The sequence below is a fragment of the Chenopodium album genome, chromosome 17 (assembly GCF_948465745.1).
Source record: "Chenopodium album chromosome 17, dcCheAlbu1.1, whole genome shotgun sequence".
Lineage (NCBI taxonomy): Eukaryota > Viridiplantae > Streptophyta > Magnoliopsida > Caryophyllales > Amaranthaceae > Chenopodium > Chenopodium album.
Window position 1 is genome coordinate 24,877,814 of NC_137850.1, and position 11,437 is coordinate 24,889,250.

An 11,437-nucleotide genomic window follows, 5' to 3' on the forward strand; every position below is an offset into this window, starting at 1 on the left:
TAATGGAGACTGTATTAATCATTCGTTGGAAAGTAGCCGGCGCATTCTTCAAGCCAAAAGGCATCACTGTATAACAGAATAACCCCTGATCAGTGACGAAGGCCGTCTTCTCTTGATCTTTTCTCCACAGGGGAATCTGGTAGAAGCCGAAGTAGGCATCCATAAAACTCATCAAGGCATGCCCGGCTATAGAGTCGACAAAACTGTCGATCTTTGGAAGCGGGTAACTGTCCTTTAGACATTCCTTGTTCAAGTCAGTGTAGTCTACACACATGCGCCAAGTATCATTCGGATTTTTTACAAGCACCACGTTCGCAACCCAATCAAGGAAGTTACATGGCCGAATGAACCCGGTGTCTAACAGCTTTTGACCTGGGCAGCTACCGCCTGACTTCTCTCCTCGCCGTGATTTCTTTTCTTTTGCGGGATGGGCTTCTTTTTTGGATCCATGGCGAGTTTATGGACAGCAAGATCCGGGCTGATGCCTGGCATCTCTTCCACTTCAAAGGCAAAGATGTCTTTGAATTCTTTCAGCAGGAGGTGCAAGTCTGCACCCAACCTTTCGAAGGCAGCCATCCCCACCTTAACAGTTCACTCTAGACGATTGTCGTCCAGAGGAATATCAATGTGCTCACCAGCTGGCTGGGGATAGAGATCATCTTACCGTTCCCCGGTCAGTGATTGTTATTTCTTCTCTTTCTTTACCTCCACCAGCTGATCAATTTTTCTTTTCTTTGCGGCTCTTGGAGGGGGTGAATCAGGGTCCTTCACATCGTCAAGGTCTATTGGCTCCTTCGGCTGACCGGCTGCAGCAGCCGTTGGTTTGACGTCTAAGAGGTAACACTCCCTTACCGTCTTCCTTTTCATAATTAAGCAACATGAAAGCTGGGATGATGACGGCCTTGCACTCGTTCAGAGTGGGTCGGCCAAGAATGATGTTATAGGCGATCAGCTCTTTAACCACCAAGAACCGGACGATCATATGTCGCCCTTTTCCCTTCTGCCCCAACCGGATGGGTAGATCAATTTGTCCGACTGGGTGCACGACCCCTCCCCCAAAGCCAACTAGTGGATGGGAGACGTCGCGCAGGTTGTCCAGCTTATAGCTTAGATTGGACAGACACTTGTAGTTAATGAGGTCAGAGGAGCTGCCGGTGTCAATAAGGATCCGACCAACCAGCTGAATTGCGACCTTATATTCAATGACGACTGGGTCGTCATGCGGTCGGCGGAATTTTTCTCGATCCTTCTTAGTGATGAGGACGTCTGGTGGACGCCTACCCATCATCAACTAAGTGGATCATCTTCTTCAGATGATCCTTGGTGCCCCAAATGGTCGGGCCACCACATGCGAATCCGCCTGCTATAGTGTAGACCGGATCCTTATCGGTGTCCGAGCTACTAGTAGGCTGGACAGTCTTAGACGAATGTCCCGGATTCGTCTTGGCAGTTGCTTTATACTTCAAGACATAGGACTTCAGTAAGCCCTTATCAATCAGACAGTCTAACGTCCGCTTGAGACTGTAGCAGTCATTGGTGTCATGGCCGACTTCCTCATGGAAGTGATAGTATTTATTCTTGTTCCGCGACTAGACGAAACTCTTCATCGGATTCGACTTCTCAATAGTCAGCCGGTCCTTTATCTCCATGAAGATGGAGTGGCAGTCTTTTTTGAATTTGTACCGAGAGACGTACGGCTTGAATTCTTTCTTTTTCTTTTTGGATGGCTGATCGGGCTCATCATCCACCCAAACTTCTTTTATCTTTTTTCTCTCTTCAGCTTTCAGAGCCGACTGAGCAGACCGACTCTCTTTTGGCTTATCAGACTTCTTAGAGTCTGACTGATGGCTAGACGAGCAAATTTCGGTAGCTTGAATAAAGCTCTTCGCCTCTATCAACGCCTCTTGAAGGGTGAAAATCCTCTTTCGGACAAGGTCGAACTTAAAGGTCGACCCATCCTTCAGACCCTTGAAGAAGTCTGTATAGGCTACCTTGTCACACACCCCCTGAATCTAGATTCTCACCAAATTGAACCGTCTAACATAGGAGCGAAGACCTTCTCTCTCTCCCTGTCGTATGGTGCTCAAGTCAAGACTTGTTTTCTTGGCAGGGATGTTCATCGAGAAGTTGGAGGCAAATAGGAAAGCAAGCTTCTTGAAGCTATCAATGCACCCGGCTGTCAGGTTGCCGAACCATTGTTGGGCTATGCCCTTCAAGGTAGCCATGAAGCATCTACACAACATAGCATCCTCCAACCCCTACATGTGCATAAGGTTGGAGTAGGCCATGAGGTGCTCCTCAGGGTTGGAGGTACCATCATAGGCACCAACCAACACATTCTTAACCTTGGCCGGCTGTGCCACCTCGGTTATCTCCTTGGTGAACACAGAAGTTTGTTCACCAAGTTTAAGCAGACGGAGCTGCCAGTCCAAGGGTTGGACATTATATGCCGCCCGTCCTCCAAAGAGGGTCGACTGCATAAAGTGAGGGGTGTATAGCCCGTATTCCATCTGAGGCACATACGGGGCATTCCCAATCATCTGAGGGCCAGAGTGGACGAACTTTCCGCCTGTATGGATCCCATGCAAGGATTGAGTATTCCTTACAGATGTATTCTTGAAGCTGTCTGGAAAGCTTAATGTAGAAGCTGACTCAGACAGTTGTTGATTCCGATTCTACTCGATAATATATCGAGCATCGGTGAAGGACTTCTTGCTGCCATCTGGCTGAACAGCTCGGATGACCTTCCTTGTGCCCGTTTAGGGCAGAAGGATTTTAGTCCAGTCAAGGGCAGGCGTAGTCTTCTCCTTGGGATGTGGAGTAGGCTGCCTGTCTCTAACTGACTTCTTCCTCACAGCTCGAGGAGATTTTTTGGCCGACTAACTCTTGCTTGAGCCAGCCATCTTCTTTACGATCAGGTCCTTGATCTCACCCTTGAAACTTGACATGAATTTCATGAGCTCGTCTCGGGTTACTGGAGCCTGACCTCCGGTGATACCAGGTGGTGGTCCAGCAGACCTGCTGGTACCGGCTTCGTTGTTTACTCGCTCCAGCTTATCCCTGGAACGAATGTGTTTAGCAATGAGTGACACGTCAGAGGCCACATATGTTTCGACATCCACATCGTGGTCGTCTTCCTGGTCTGTAAAGACCTCCACGTCAACCGTAGGACAATTGGGGTCTGGCGATGGTATAGACTCTAAAACCATCTTTGAGGTACTCTCCCCAAAGACGACGCCAAATGTTTTGGGTGTTTTTGTCCATCGGGAGAGTTACAGCTCGAAGACTAGTCCAACTACGCTTGTACCCGCAAAACAACGGAGACTCCGGGTGGTTGGAGCTCCGCCTCCGAAGATCAAGTTAGAACATATTTGGAGAAGGTAAAAAGGTGCGGAAAGTAAAGGAGATCTTCTCGGATTCCGAGATCAGGTGTTTTCTCTGATGTGAGAGAATGTAGGGTAGGTGTAATAAATGATTGAATCTGTCCCAAAAATGGGGGATATCTCCCTATTTATAGGGTCATTGGAAAGGTGTCATCTCTTAGGTCATTCTGACCTAGATTTGGTGGGCTGCGCCGTTTTACGGCGTTCTTGGGAATTAGGCCTTAAAGGCCGCAATTCTAGCAAGTATCTGAGGCTGACACGTGTCTGCTGATAATTAGCCCAAGTGGACCTGTCCAGGCTTGACACGTGGCCCTCTCTGATTGGTCCACATGTCTAGGGTATTTTTACCCAAAACACATTCATTTCATCCATTCACTATTTGTGAATGGCCCATGCATTTTACAACGATAAACAAGTAACAATGCACAAACATGCGTAAACTAGTAACTAACTTAGGTGGTTAATCCAATTAACGCACCCTAATTAAAACTAGTCAAAGTTGTTTAACCGATTATGCAATTAAGCGCAATTGAAATTGAAGCTCCCACTAAATTCCGCATCCATCTTAATTAATCCAATTAATTAAGCCGGTAAACCCAAAATTTTGCCAAAATAAATTTTTGCAAGTGTCGCTCAAAACCGAGGCCTAACCTCCAAAATTTTAATTAAAATTAATAAACATAATTAAAATAATTAAAATAAATAAAACGGCTAAAAATGCAAAACATAAGCCAACGCTTACGTGTGCCTAGCACCAAGCAACAATGCTTGGTTTGCTAGGCACCAAGCCTCGGCTTGGGGGGGGGGGTGTGCGAGGCTGCTAATGCTGGCACTAACCTTGCTGTTGTGTTGAGCTTGTGCTGCCTAGCAGCCACGCCCACACAACCCTCTTGCACTAACCTCCCTTATGCACCAAGCAGCGCACACACACACGCTCACGCTCACCCAACCTCATATACATCGCACAGCCACATATACGCACACCAGCACGCATGGCGCGCACAACATGCGAGCTGCTACTACCTTGCTGGCCGTGGTGCACCATGATCCTGGTCAGCAAGCACCAGCCACACTTGGCTGCACGCACCAAGCAGCAGCCACGCCTTGGCAGCCATATGTGGGCTGCTGTGCAGCCCAGCTAGCCAAGGGTGGTTTTGCCTTGGTTTGCGTGCCAAAACCTCGGGATTAATTCCGAATTTTTTCGTGACTTAATTAATTAATTCCAAATTAATTTTAGAATTAAGTTAACGAGCAAAATGAAAAATAACAAGTCCAACTTAATAAATTCATTCAAGTACACAAAACCAAAATTATTTCCAAGAACTATTCTTCAATAATTGGTTCAACTTGATGCAATAAAATTAGTAGGGCTATTCTCACTATTAATTTAATTAACTTAAATTAATCATGAGATTTGACAAAAATAAAAAGGAGTTGGAATTATGAACACAAACTTCAAATAAAGATTCCAACATTAACTTGTGAATTCTTGAAAAATTATATCTTCCAATATGAAGGTAAATAAAATTTCTATCACAAGATTGGAACTTTATGATTTCAATCAACTTAATAAATGATTAAATCAAAAAGTTCAACAAAAATTCATGGAATTTAGTAACTCAAAGTTCCAACCACTTAAAACAATTAAAGATTGAATCTTTAGTACTTAGAAGCCTCAAATATTAAATTTTTCACACTTAATGCAATGGATTTGCAATTATGTGAAAATTTAACCGATCTTTCAAGCACTAATTACTACAAAGTAACCATGCTTAAAGAGGTCCAAAAATGCAGAAACATTAAGGAAAGAACCAAATACATAATCACCATAAATATGCCATTAAGATTCAAGGTTAAAAGATTTAAAAATTTTCGTCAAAAACAAAAAAAAAAAACCCTGGAAAAAAGACATTTCTGGTCGGATTTTGGCTTTTTCACAGTCCTAAAGGGATGAAAACTTTCCAGAACGCTATTTCCACCCAAAATTCACTATTTTTGGGTGAAAATCTAGGTTCAGGGCCAAAAATCTCATTAAAACTGGATTAAAATTAATAAAACCGAGCTAATAATCTAATTGGTAACATAAAACAAGAAAAATAAAGCCATAAAAACCCCTTGAAAATTTTTAGTTATAGGCTCCGATACCGCTGTTGGGTTTTGATGAGTCTAACTCACCGCAGAAATAAAACCCGAGCCCAAGGAAAAACTAACAATTAATATAACTAAAATGCATAAATAACAAGATTAGAGAAAAGACTAAATTACCCTTGTAGCGTGCTTCGCTCGACCAACGTAGCTCTTACTTGAGAAAGCTAAGCCTTGCAAGCGTAACGGCCTCCGACGATATCCACCCATAATGCGACCCCGACCGGTCTGTTACTTGGAGGTTAGCCAAGTCAGATCAAAACACTACTCGAGTATTAATGAGCTTAAAGGTTTTCTCTCAAGTGGAGATGCCTTTTTTAGCTCTTACTCAAGTGAGTGTTCCCAATTCCCAAGTGGGATATTTATAGGGAAACTCAAGTGAGAAATCCACTCTCCCATCAATGTGGGATAGTTAGTAAAATCAATTTTTCCTTTTTATTTTTAAATCAAAAATAAAATAAAATAGCCAACAACTAATTAATCAACAAGTGGCATTCTAAGAGGAGAGGTTAGGTAAGGACCATAAGGGAGGGGGGGACCAATACTTGATCCACAAGGTTCCCAAAAATCGGCTCTCACATTGCCACACGCCCCAACCAGCTCACGCCAGCTGGCGCTGCCAGCCTTGGGCGCCAAGGCTGCCCAGCTTCCATTGGCTAGGCTTGCCAGCTGGCCAGCTGGTCGCACGGGCCAGAAACGAGTGCCAGCAAGCCTCGCATTGCTGCGGACTGCTGGGCGCTGCTGCTAGCGCTCCCCGCACCAGCTAGCACGCATTGCTAGCGGTGCTAGCACGCTAGTGCTCTGCTAGCTCGATGATGCGGCTGCTCGATGTTGCTGCTTGCTTGCGCATGCTAGCGATGCTAGCTAGCCTTCTGCTAGTAGCATTGCTAGCGAAGGTGCGCTAGCATGCTGCACCATGCACCACCCAACCTAGGCTTGGTGCGTTGCACATGCTAGCCACCATTTTATCCCAAGTGCCCCTAGCACTCGGTTTGCTCAGGGCATTTCGATGCTAGGAGTATTTTGATAACTTGTTGATTAATTATTGATTTTATCGTCTCGTCTTTTATTAATTCGACTCGACTTGCGACGCTCGGTCTCGACGCTCCTAGCTCGATTTCTGATGTCTAATTCATATTACTCGAGCGACTCATTAATTCCTTCCAAATTAATTCGTTGTGTCGGATCGTTAGTTGCTTGGGTGTGACCCGAAGGGTTCAGTCAAGATTAAGCTGTAATATTAATTATTCATTAATATTACTGATCGGAAGCGGTTCCACCTAGGCATTCCGATCACTTGAACTTAATGAATAATTAGTTTTCTAACAGCTCCGAACTCTTTATCGGAATAATACACTTATTCGAACGACATCATTCCTATCATAGGGATATGTTTAAATTATGCATATTCCTTATTCCCAATCTTCGCTGCTGCTTATGGTTGTATAGAAGCTCTTTCTTTCGTCAATAAATTGGATTTCTATCTTTACCTGACTGCCACAAGAATCGAAGGAGGAGGTGGTTATTTGGCGCATGATATTAGTCGGGAATAGGTAAATTGACCGGATAGATATATGAGCAGCTAGAGTAATAAGGATATAGTTTATCAGGATGAACTTTCCAACAGGGGAGAGTTTACAAAACTTGCAAGAAAGGATTTTCTCGTCAATTTTTTGTATAAGGGCCTTGAGTTTGGAGGTGGTGCGTCCATCAAGTCCCATTAGAATTTGTTATATACAGTGGCGGATCCAGGAATTCTAACTACGGATAGCACTAGACAATTAAAAAAAAAAAAACAATAACGGCGTTGTAACATAACGTAATATAATCAGCCAAATAAAGTACGTTAAATTTTGGATATAATGCGTTGTGTAGCCGTATAATAATTAACATTTAAATTCAAACATTTTTATTGACAAGGTTATTATTTTTTATTTTTTTTGAAGGCATGTTATTTTTTTTACAAATAATTTATATTCTAGATATCGATTATACTATGATAAAAATCACCTTTTTATTTTTTTATTTTTTTTAAGTCAAACTTGCATATTAATTTATATGGGAAACTTGGCATAAATTTTTCCTTGTGCACATATGCTAATGTAAAACTTTGACTGAAAATATCTTTAATAATAAAAAAATAACAATTGAATATTAATAAATTTTTCGTTGAGACGATTCCAACAAGTACTCACATGCTATATTTATCCTGATGTATAAATCACAAACATTTGTCAAAGTGAACTAGATTACTTGTGTAAAAAGTCAAAACATCTCATTTACTTAAACACAGATAGAGACATCATGGATTATGATTTTTTTATATTCATTTTAGTGTAAATTTTCATACTAATATAAACAAGATATAATAGTGGCCAAATAATTGCAATAAAGAAAATTATCTTGGAAAGATAGTAGACAGTAAGGGGTCTCGAACCCATGACCTTGAGAACAAACACATTCCATATCTTCTCCATTACCACTAAACTAATGTTGAAGATAGTTAACATATTTTTAGATTATAATCTTATATATATATATATATATATATATATATATACATATATATATATATATATATATATATATATATATATTAACGTAGCTTTTTTCAATTTTTTTTTTTTTTTTTGTAGGGGGTACACGTGCCCCCCAGGCGTCAACGTGGATCCGCCACTGGTTATATACAACCGGGTGCATCATACAACCAACTAACCCAAAGTTGATTTTTGTTCTTCATTTGATGATTAAATGAAGATCAATCATCAATATGAGAACAAAATACTCATAGGTGTACAATATACCAAGTGTATATAACCACCTCTCAAGTTCCATAGGACATCCCAAGTACATGCCCAACTCCTTAGTATCCTTTACCCCTAGCGGTTTACTCATGAGTCTAATGAAGGTGAGGGTCAGGCCTGTAGATGATCTAAGGTAGCCAGGGCGCCTGCCCAGGGTCCGCAGACAAAAAGGGTCCATTTTCTCTCAGTTTTACGTCAATAGTATGAGGTTATAAATATTATGTGTGCATATTCCATGCTTTTCGACAAGGCTTGGTGGTTAGCTGACTTTGAAACCACCAACGATGATCACGGGATGATTGCTATAATTTAAATTTTGAGTTTAAAAATAAAAACAAAATAGCTTTATTACGTTTTTCGGGAATTTAGAAACCATTATAATATTAAATTTTATATAATAGCTACAATATACCATTATAATTACAGCTAACTCGTACAACGCACAATATTCAAATCTAGTAAATTAATACACCTTTATAAAAACCTGCAATCATTCATCCCTAGTATGACAAATTATACCCCAAACAAGCTAATAGTAGTCACAATGAAACTCCTCACACTCTACCGGGTGCTCCAATATTGCATCACATACCTTCTTACTCCTTTGTAGCTTCTTCCCCGGCAAGCAATTACGACGATCATCGAACACGACTCCTTTCGATGTCAAGTTCCCACACAGTCCTTGCTCCTCACAGAAGAAGTTGTAAGAAAGTGTAAAGTTTGTTAAGTTTGGCAGTACACATATTCCATCAGATACTTCTCCACTCATCATATTATGAGCAAAATTTAGCTGCTCCAAGTGAGCTAATCCTGCTATACTATAGGGTATCCGACCAACTAATTGATTGTAACTCACGTCTAACACCCTCAACTTATACAAGTATCCAACTTCTTCTGGCAAACACCCTGTTAAACTCGTGTTGATCAGTAAAAGTTCTTCGATGGAGTTAGCGAAATTTGCTATGCTTGCAGGTAAACACCCACCAAATTTGTTATTAGCGAAAACAACCACCGAGGCTGTGGACATACCTAAGTTAGACGGGATTACACTAGTGAAGCGGTTGTTATTGACAAAGATTGCATCAAGGGACTTATTATTGAACAGTTCAGAAGGAACTGATCCTTCAAACTCGTTGTATCGAAGATCAAGGTATTTGAGGGAGGGCAGGGAGAGTACTACAGATGGAAATGGCCCAACAAAGCGGTTGTTACTAAGATCAAGCTCATACAAAAGGGTAAGGTTGGACAGAGTTAGAGGAAGGATCCCACAAAAGCGGTTGCTGTTTATATGGAGCAGAGCGAGGTCAGCAAGAAGGCCGATTTCATCTGGAAGAAAGCCAGCTAAGTCCAGGTGATTAAGGTCAATACCCGAGACAACAGTGGTGGTGTTGTCGTCGATTGCAGGTCCATAGTATATTCCTCTGTAGCTGCACACAGAAGGTCCTACCCAGTTGGAAGTGTAGTTTGTTGGGTCAGAGTAGATGACCTTTTTCCATGCTTGGAGAGCAATGTAAGCTTGGTTGAGCTTGGGGTTAGCAGCAGAAGATTGCGAGTTCTTGTGATTGTGATGAGGGTGGGAATGATGAGTACTGTGTTTTGTTTCGAGTTTGTGTAACAGCGAAAACAGATATAAAACAAGAAGAAAAGAAGTTTTTGATCTCTGTGAACCCATTTTGGTGCATGATGTTGAAAATACTTTATGACCTTGCAGTGCTTTTGTAAGGTTTTTAAAACTTCATTTTCAATCAATCATTGTCTTTTCGGTCTTCTGTATGATCATCCTGTGACAATCCAAAAGACGGCCAATTCATTCAATGATATCATATCAGTGAGTACAGTATCAGTTGTTTTCCATGGTAGTTGAAGATTAACACTCGTAAAGGATATTGTTGTTGGGATATGGTTCGTAACCATAAGTGTGTCGTTTGAACAAAAGTAGTCCGTAGTCTGTACATTCAGAACTACCAAGCTTGAACATCAGATAGGAAGATAAGTTGTCGACAACGATTTACCTCCTTCCAGTGTTGCTTTTGGTGCTCTAAGTAGTGGAATTGGAGAAAGACTGCATGTCCTCCCAGCACTACAATGAAAAAGTAGGACATAACTTCATATTTAAGGAAAGGGATAATTGAAAGTCTTGCAAATGAGCAAATTTTCCTCTAAAACCACCTGAAGCCTGTTAGTTTCAAAGATAATTTATGATTACTGCAGACAAGTCAAGCTACAGGCTCCAAGTTCATACCAATATTTACCAAATGTTTCTAATATCATCTTAGATTGGGAGGAGCCACTATCTAGAAACTGGATAAAAATTTGATAATGCTGGAAAAATGTAGTAGTTCAACCGAGATGCCTTAAAAAAAAATTATGATCTTTTACAAATTAATGATAAATCAGTTGAGTTAAATGATCGATGTTTTTGTTTGAGAACCGCTACCAACTAGATGACTTGTAACTTAACGAAACTAATCTTATGGTTATATAGAAAATACCCTGAGGGTGAGGGATAGCTCGAGTGGTTAGAGCTTTCCTCCCGATTCTAGGAGGTCCTGGAATCGATTCTCACCCCCGCCCTTATGGTTCTCTAAACACTAAAAAAAATATAGAAAATACTCTTATGAATATCTGTAACCATAACTATGGTAAAAAAACACTTACGTTATGGCGCAACCAAGGTACACAATTGTATTCGCCGGCACGTTCCCTAAGGTTAATACACCACTTCTACTCAAAGACACTTTTGTATGAAAGGTTCGAGTCGTATAAACTTATGCCCAAAAAGAGGAATGTGTTTAGCTTAATGTGTTTGGATGTAATCTGAAAATCTGAACCATGAAAGATGGGATAATCAAGAGTTGAACAATCCAAAGAGACAAAACCTTAATAAGAAATTAAGGTGAGTAAAAAACTCCTTAAACACATTATTAAGGAGGAGTTACATGGAGGTTATAAAAACAAAGAATCCAAGGAGAAGATATGAAGAGGCGTAGCCAAGTGAGTCTTGTGCCCGACAGGACGAGCTCCGCCCGATGGCGCGCCTGGCAAGGCAAGGTGAACAAACGACGAAAATCAACTGTACTCTCACGCCCGTCGGACAGCCACTGC

The 11,437-nt window shown here is 41.3% G+C and overlaps 1 pseudogene; it reads right to left on the reverse strand.

The window, feature by feature from the left end:
* Positions 1-8,861: 8,861 nt before the first annotated feature.
* LOC145588757 (leucine-rich repeat extensin-like protein 6 pseudogene) lies at positions 8,862-10,004 on the reverse strand (annotated as a pseudogene).
* Between the last annotated feature and the right edge of the window lie 1,433 nt (positions 10,005-11,437).